This window comes from Marmota flaviventris, chromosome 17 (genome assembly GCF_047511675.1).
Source record: "Marmota flaviventris isolate mMarFla1 chromosome 17, mMarFla1.hap1, whole genome shotgun sequence".
NCBI classification, from domain to species: Eukaryota; Metazoa; Chordata; class Mammalia; order Rodentia; family Sciuridae; genus Marmota; species Marmota flaviventris.
Window position 1 is genome coordinate 35,441,710 of NC_092514.1, and position 8,185 is coordinate 35,449,894.

The 8,185-nt window shown below is 44.8% G+C and overlaps 1 long non-coding RNA gene across 1 annotated transcript; it reads left to right on the top strand.

Annotated features, from left to right (window-relative positions):
- The first annotated feature begins 4,743 nt into the window (after positions 1-4,743).
- On the top strand, positions 4,744-8,130 carry LOC139702380 (uncharacterized). The gene is made up of 3 exons (XR_011705015.1): positions 4,744-5,476; positions 7,244-7,839; positions 7,969-8,130. It is a non-coding gene; the product is annotated as an uncharacterized lncRNA (long non-coding RNA).
- The last annotated feature ends 55 nt before the right edge of the window (positions 8,131-8,185 follow it).

An 8,185-nucleotide genomic window follows, 5' to 3' on the forward strand; every position in this document is an offset into this window, starting at 1 on the left:
GTGTGCTGTCACTGCTCTGTCCTGCTGCCTTGGTGACAACAGGCTGTGCTCTGGTGGCCAAGTGGTCTAAACAAGCAGTTCCGAGTGGTGACCAATCAATACAGACAGAAGAGCTAAATCAGGTTAAAACCCATCTCTCCTGGACTATAGTGTCACACTATAAACGGCTTCACAGCATCCCAAGGTCAAGGGTACCGCTCTCATGGGACTCCCAACCCCGTGGCCTCCAGGGGCCCACACACCCGTGTGCTCTGGGCCGTTGCTCTTCCTCTGCCCTGCCTCTCTCTCTCATCCCATGCACAAGAATGTCCTTTCCTTCTGCATTTTATTTCTGTGCCCAAGGCCTGAGGTTGTCACGCACACGCTGACATTTAAAGACCCAGCTGAGAAATCAATCAGTGAGATCTGTCCTTCGGTGCCTCAGGAACCTACGTGGCTGAGCCAGGCCTCGTCTGGCTCACACCCTATAGATTTGTAATGGTAGCTGTGGGCTGCTGACAGTACCTATGAGACCTGCCTCGGGGAAAACAGGAGGCAGAGTAGCAGAATGGTCAGGAGCCACAGTCCCCAGACTTGAATCTTGGCCTCTGGCATTTGCTGGCTGTATAACCTGGGCTACTTGCTTAACCTCTCTGAATCTCAGTAAATAGGAGATCTCGGCTGTAGCATCTATATCATAAAACTGCAGCGATACAGGACTAAGTTAATAACCATAAAGCATGGAGAAGGGCATCTGCTCCATAGTGCTGGATCAATGTTGGCCATTGCTCAGGTCTTTAGACTGAGGACAGAAACAGTACCCACCTTCCAAGACTGTTATGAGGATGAATTCACTCACATATAATCCACTTACATGTTGTAAACACTCAATAGATAACAGCTCAGCCCCACAATTGAAGGAGACACAATCTGGAGAAAATACGCCAAGGACAAGGATCCCCTGGAATAACAGTAATCATTAGGATCAGAAGAGGATTCCATTTATGAATTCATGTACTACCCGGCTTCTCAGGGAGAGGACTCGCTAGCAGAATGAGGTGAGTCTGCCTGGAGCTTCTGGGCATCAGGCGGAGTGTAGCTGCTTTGTCTCCAGGATTGCGTCTCGGTCCGCATTGAGACAGAAGACCATCTGGGCTGTGGGGTCACGGGTCCTCATGTGACTCCCAGAGCCTGATTAGTGACCATGGGAGGTAGAAATCCGACCCAAGGAGCTCTGGGCTCCCAGTCTCAGATACAATGTCCTTTTTATATCTGGGGCCAGGAGCTGGTCATATGCCTGTTTGGATTGAGGGCAAAGGGGACAGAGGGCCGGGAGGGAGAGGATTAAGAATTACCCAAGCCCCATAAACATGGCCAGAGACAACCCTCAGGACTGGAATGTGTGACAGAGTATACTGAGCGCCTGGGGACACCCTGCTGGTGGGCAGGAGGGAGAGGGGGAGCCCACGGTGACTGAGTTCTGGGCTGGGAGTTGTGATCCAGTTGGTAGAGCAGATGTGAAGCATCCAGCCGGGCGCAGTGGCCCACTCTGTCATCCCAGGGGCTGGGGAAGCTGGGGCAGGAGGATCTCAAGTTCAAAGCCAGCCTCAGCAACTCAGCGAGGCCCTAAGAAATTTAGCAAGACCCTGTCTCTAAATAAAATATTAAAAAGGACTGAGGATGTGGCTCCGTTGTTAAGCGCCCCTGGGTTCAATCCCTGATACCAAAAAAATAAAAAAGGAAGGAAATAAAAAGTGATGCATCTGAAGTCTCCTGGCTGATACAAGGAGGGACTGAGATTCAGATCTAGGTTGATGGATTCGAGGGTTTGTTTGCCCCGCTAACAGTGCTGCCTGGCATCCTGATGGATCAGGGACAGAACAGGAAATCTGCCAGGATTTAATCAGCCTCTACAAGGAGAGGAAGGTTTCATGCTAATATTCTGGTCAATGGAGAGTTCAGTTCTGCCGTGGGCCGAGCCTAGCGTGGTTGTAACGTTGTGGACGATACCACAAGGGGCATTAAGCCAGAGGCTCTCATTCTTTGCTCATCTCCAGATTACAATCTAGTTCCCAGGGACCTTGTTAGAACATGCACATGTTCCAGTAGCTGCTAAGATCCCCTTCTCGTGAGTGACAGCTTTGGAACCATGCAGTAATAGGGGGTAGAACAAAAAGTAGGAAATGGATTTCCTTCTCATGAGCTGGCAAGTTCTGTAATTTCTCTAAAGCTTCCATTTCCTTCCTCATTTGTGAAATGGGTTTCCATAAGATCCGCCCCAAGGGAATGTGGCAAGAAGTGCCTAACCCCAGTGCATCGGCAGGGGCTCAAAAACCGGTAGGCATTTTAAAACACCTTGGCATTCTAGTTAGTCAATCAGTCTTAATTTTGAGTTGGTTTCTCAGACATTGGATAATAAGAGTCAAAGTGAGAATTCCATCAGGTTCTAGAGATCTAGATTCAAAAGGCTGAGCTTTGGGGATAACTTATAAATGGCCAGGTCGGGCTTGGCTCCACCTTGCAGAAGAAGTCTGAGCCTGGCAGGCCGTGGTGCTCAGGGTTGCTGGGAGCTGAATGGGGGTTACCTGCAGGGGCAGGAGGTGGCCTGAGGTAGATAATGAGAGCAGAGGAGAATTTTTATTTATTTATTTATTTTTATTTTTTTGGTACTGGTGATTGAACCCAGGGGCATTTAACCATGGAGCCATATCCCCATCTGTTTTTATATTTTATTTACAGACAGGGTCACACTAAGTTGCTTAGGACCTCACTAAGTTGCTGAGAATGGCCTTGAACTTGCGATCCTCCTGCCTCAGTCTCCTGAGTCGCTGGGATTATAGGTGTGTGGCAAAGCTCTTGGATTTAAGAACTGTGTTCTTAAAACGTTCTTCACATCAGAACAATGTGTAAAACAGACTACTATTTTACACATATAAAGAATGTAGGTATGTTTTATAGGCTTACAATGCCTCTGAAAGGATACATAAAAAATTCTAGTAATTGCCTCTGGGGAGAACTGAGGTTAAGGTAAGAAAGGAGGCTTATTTTTCACATATAACCTGTCTGTGGAGTTGGAATCTTTCTTTATCTTGTGTATGTATTGAGGTAATTATATTAATTAATGCAATTCTTAAAATAATTAATTCAGATGAAATTCACATAACACAAAATTAACCATTTTAAAGTCAGCAATTCAGTGGAAAGTAGCACATACATACTACTATGCAACTACCACTTCTATTTAGATCCAAAATGTTTCCAAAGTAATTCTAAAGTAAAAACCTTCACCCATTAAGCATCTTCTCTCCTCTACTCCCTCCCCCTACACACCCCTAGCAACCACCAATCTTCATTCTGTGTCTATAGAGTTGCCTCTTCTGGATAGTTTTTATAAATGGAATCATGCTATCTGTCACCTTTGTATCTGACTTCTCTCATTTGGCATGGAGTTTTCCAGGTTCATCCATGTCATAATATGTATCAATGTCATTTATTTTCATGGTTGAGTAATATTCCACAGTATGGATATACTACAATTTGTTTATCCATTTCATCTGTTGATGGACCGTTGGCATGTTTCCTCCTTTTGGCTACTGAAGAATGCTGGGATAAACATGCCTGCATATGAATTGGTTTGAATAGTAATTTTCAATTCTTTGGGGTATATACATAGTAGTAGAATTACTGTATCATATGGTAATTTAAAGTTTAACTTTTAGAAGAACCAGTCAACTTTTTCATAACAGCTGAACCATGGTACAATCCAACTATAACGTTTTTTTTTTAAAGGTTGCAATGGTATTGTATGCAAAAAGAAGAAGAAGAAGAAGAAGAAGAAGAAGAAGAAGAAGAAGAAGAAGAAGAAGAAGAAGAAGAAGAAGAAGAAGAAAAATAAGCTCTTAAACTGGACACAATGGCACATACATGTCTGTAATCCCAGTGACTCAGAAGGATGAAGCAGGAGGATTGCAAGTTTAAGGCTAGCCTCAGCAACTTAGTGAGAACTTGTCTCAAAATAAAAAGGGCTGGGAATGTAGCTCAGTGGTAGAGTGCCCCTGTGCTCAATCCCCAGTATCCACCCGCCAAGAAAAAAATACCTCTTAAACTTTTCTTTTATAAATTGGAAAACTTTAATCAGTTCCCTGAAATCTCAGTGGGCTCCTGGTGCACCATCTGCCTGGCCTCTGTTCTGTGCTGACCCAAAGCATGGGGGCTGGCTGCCCACCCTCCTCCTGCACACACACACACACACACACACACACACACTCGGAACTCATTGTTACTAACTTTGAATGGAAGCTTTTAGCTGCTCTATTCTTCTTGGGTTCATTGAAGGCTTGTCAATGGAATGGGAATTACAACCCTGGCAGCTGTTATCTGTATCCGTTGTCTGGCTGGCTGGTGTGTTACTGGTTATATGTCCCAGAGAATTAATCCCCTAAGTGTGGATGGCGAATGATGAAAACCTAGCACATAAATAAGGAAGCAAGCAGCGATCTGCTGATAAACCTCAGGAAGCAATTGTCTAGTCCCAATGCATTATATGCAATGCTCCTAAACTCCAGGGCCCGTCATCCACAGGACAGATAGACTTCATTCATTCATTCATTCAGTGGACATATGAGGAACGGAGCACTTATTCCCTGTCAATGTTCTGGATGTTTTATGTGAGTGATGTTGTATAAGACTTGCAATGGTCCTATAATAGAAAAGTTCAGGAATATGGAGATTTAGAGAAATTTCCCCAAAGTCACATAATGGAAACAGGACTTGAAGCTGGATTCCTCAGGGCTTAGATTATTTAGAATTTCTTTTCTTTTCTTCTTCTTTCCTCTCTTCTCTCTTGCCTCCCTTCCTTCTACACTTATTTACAACATTCTCCATATGCTAGGCACCATGGATGTCCCAGTGAACGAGACAGCAGATGTAAGCTCTTTCTTGTCCCTCTTCCATTGAGTCCTGTGACTCCTGGGTATCACCTCAACCCTCTACAGTTTCTTCTGGAATGTTCTAATGCACAAATGCAAGACAGACCCAAGAGTGATGACATTGAAGATGAATTAAATTCAGGCCCTGGGCTCATGCTTCCTTGGATACAGACTTCAAATCTCATGGCTCAAAAACATGCCAAACAAATCTTAACCCACCCCTCCCCTGCTCCCAAACCTCCCACGGCCTGAGGCTCAGCTCATATCTCTGTGACATGAGAAATTGTCAAGGTCCAAGTGGAGGCTCTCTCTACGAGCTGAATCACATGGAAAGGATGGGGGCGATCATTTTCAGAAGTACCTTTCTGTGCATAATGTGAAATTCATGGATGGATGGCATCATCTGGGCATCCAGCCAGGGGAGGCATTTCTCCAAACTGAAGGACAAGGTGAGATGGAAAGACCAGCTCTCCTTGAAAGATGCCCTCAAGTCATGCACATACCCTGTTCATTTGTGAACAGCACCCAGACCTTCCATTTACCATTGGTGCACGGGTGTATATAGTCAGGTAAGTTTGCACTTAGGTTATGTGTGTAAACATGTGCTGGGAGGTAGCAATGGTTAATTTTAGTGGACACATTTATTTTAATAGTTTTGTAAATTATACCAGGATTGTATTTATAGCATCATTAAGGATCTGAAGGAGTCACTTAAATGTTTAAGTTATACTTTGCTGTGGTTTTATGGGAAATTTTATATGCTATCAAAGGCAGAAAAGTGATGGTGCTGGATCGCACCTCCTTGTTCCCCCGCACCCTTCATCCCCAAGTATCTACATGTTTAAATGTAGAGCTGTAGACAGGGAGACTTCACCAGGATGCTTCTAGTTTGCTGTTCTCTCATTCACAGTTCGGGAGATCAGAAATCCAACATCAAGGGGTTGGCAGGGTGGGTTCCTTGGATGCTCTGAGAGATTCCATTCTGTGCGTCTCTCCTAGTTTCTGTGGCTCAACAACTCTTGGGTGCTCCTTGGCTTATAGGTGCGTCCCTCCAATCTCCACTTCTGTCTTCATGTGGCTCTCCCCCATGTCTGTGTCTCAAATCCCTCTCTCTCTTTTCTCTTATAAGAACACTAGTCATTGGACTTAGGACCCATCCTAAATCCCAGATGATCTCCTCTTGAGATTCTTACCTTAATCACATCTACAAAGACTCTGTTTCCAAGCAAGGTCACATTCACAGACATCAGGGGGTAGGACTTGGATATATATTTGGGTGGGGGACATGAGACCATTTACTACAGGAAGGAGAACTTAAATCCTCGAGGAAGGGGGCTAAAACTAACAGGAAGGATGAGGGGCTGAATCAGAATGGTAAGGGTAAGAAATAAGGGAGGGGCCAGGGGACTGACTCTTAAGTGGTGATGTTAGTGGAGTGTGTGTGAGCAGAGCTTCCGAAATGAAAAGCTGAAGCAGACCACTTGTCTCATGCCAGGAGTCAAGAATTTGGTACCTACTGGCATTTGTTGCTCTACCAGAGACATTGTTAGGAGCATGGGTGCTGTAGTCACACTGCCTGGTGCAAATCCAGGCTGTATGACTTGGGGCAAATCACTCAATGCCTAACTTAGGGTAGTAGGTTAGCTTTTTGTTACTGTAACAAATATCTTCTGATAAGCATCTTATGAAGAGAAAAGATTTGTTTGGATTCACAGTTGTGGAGGATTCAGTCCATGGTTGATTGGCCCTGTTGACTGTGGTGAGGCAGGACATCAAGGTGGGGAATGCGTGGTGGAGCAAGCTGCTCACTTCATGGCAGCCACAGAGACCAGAAAAAGGGGTGCTGAGGTCCCATAATCTCTTTCAGGGTATTCCTCCAAAATGGCGCACTCAAGTGACTGATGGCAGGAGGCCTCAGTTCCTCTTACATGAACATCTCTGGAGGCTGCTTGTGTGTCCTCATGACATGGAAGCTCTGGCAGTGAATAATATGAGAGAGAGAGAGAGAGAGAGAGAGAGAGAGAGAGAGAGAGAATCTGCAAAGCCCTTTTTTGCCTTGGAAGTCAGACACTGTCAGTTCTGCTGTATTCTATCTGTTACCAGCAAGGCACCAAGTGTTCAGGGATAGGGGAATGAAGTTTTGCCTCCTGAAAAAGAGTATCACATAATTTGTGGAATTTTAAGTTCACCACAATTAGCTGCTATTAATTTTTATAGCAAGATCAGAAAATACTGTGTTGCCCTCCGCTGGAAATTGGTATATGAAAAATGAATAACAAGTGGGCGAATGAACTGCAAATGATACATCATTCAAAATTGAAATAACTGTCTTTCAGAAGGGGAGAATTTCAGGACCCACCGAATGACAGCATACCATCCATTTTCACAGTAGCAAACCACTCTGATCCTCGAAAAGTTGTACCTCTCTGGTTCTGCCACTGGAGTCCAAGAATCTGCATTTAAAAGCTCAACACGTTAATCTGATGTGTGGCCAGGTTTGGAAAGTTCTGGCATAGACAAATGTTTTACCCTTCCTATCTCTCTCTCTCTCTCTCTCCTCCCAATTCTGTTTTGCTTGATTTTCTAGTTTCCCAGCTTCCGTCACCAAATATGGCTCTTTTCAGACTGTACTCCTCGTCTGTTGGGCCTGGGATCTCCATGTGGATTTTCAGCTTTGCTGACTTTCTTGTCTAGCTCCAAGGAATCTCTCCCTAGCCCCAGGTGGACTTGGCTGGTCTCCACCCACCACCCTACCACCAGGGCTCCACTGTTCCCGATCGTCTCCCTCCACACAAACACAGCTTCCATTCTTGGCTATTGAATCCATCCACCAGGTCTCCACCACCAGACCAAGCAGAGGATGGGAAAAATCATTCCCATACTTCAGACACTCATTCAAGCAAAAATGATTTCCTCCCCTTGAATGATCCAGGTAATTGTTTTCATTCTTTGCTTTGCTTTGCCTCTGGGGGCCTGACCCAAGAGGTTCTGTGAGTCCCGTTAAAATTTGGTCCCAGTAATAAATATTTCTTATCTAATTGCCTTCTCCTTTGTTCCACAGGAGGTTGTTTTCGGAGGAGAGAATCTGTAGGTAAACGAGAAGGAGCTTCAATACTGAGCAACATGAAGATAAAAATGATGCTACCTCCAGTCCACTTTCTGGAAGGGACCCACTCTGTTTCGCTTCTCCCTGACACATGCATCAGCAAGGAGCAAATTACCATTTATTAAACCCTAATTATCACTCCTGTTTTTCAATACTGTTCTCTGTGTATGTG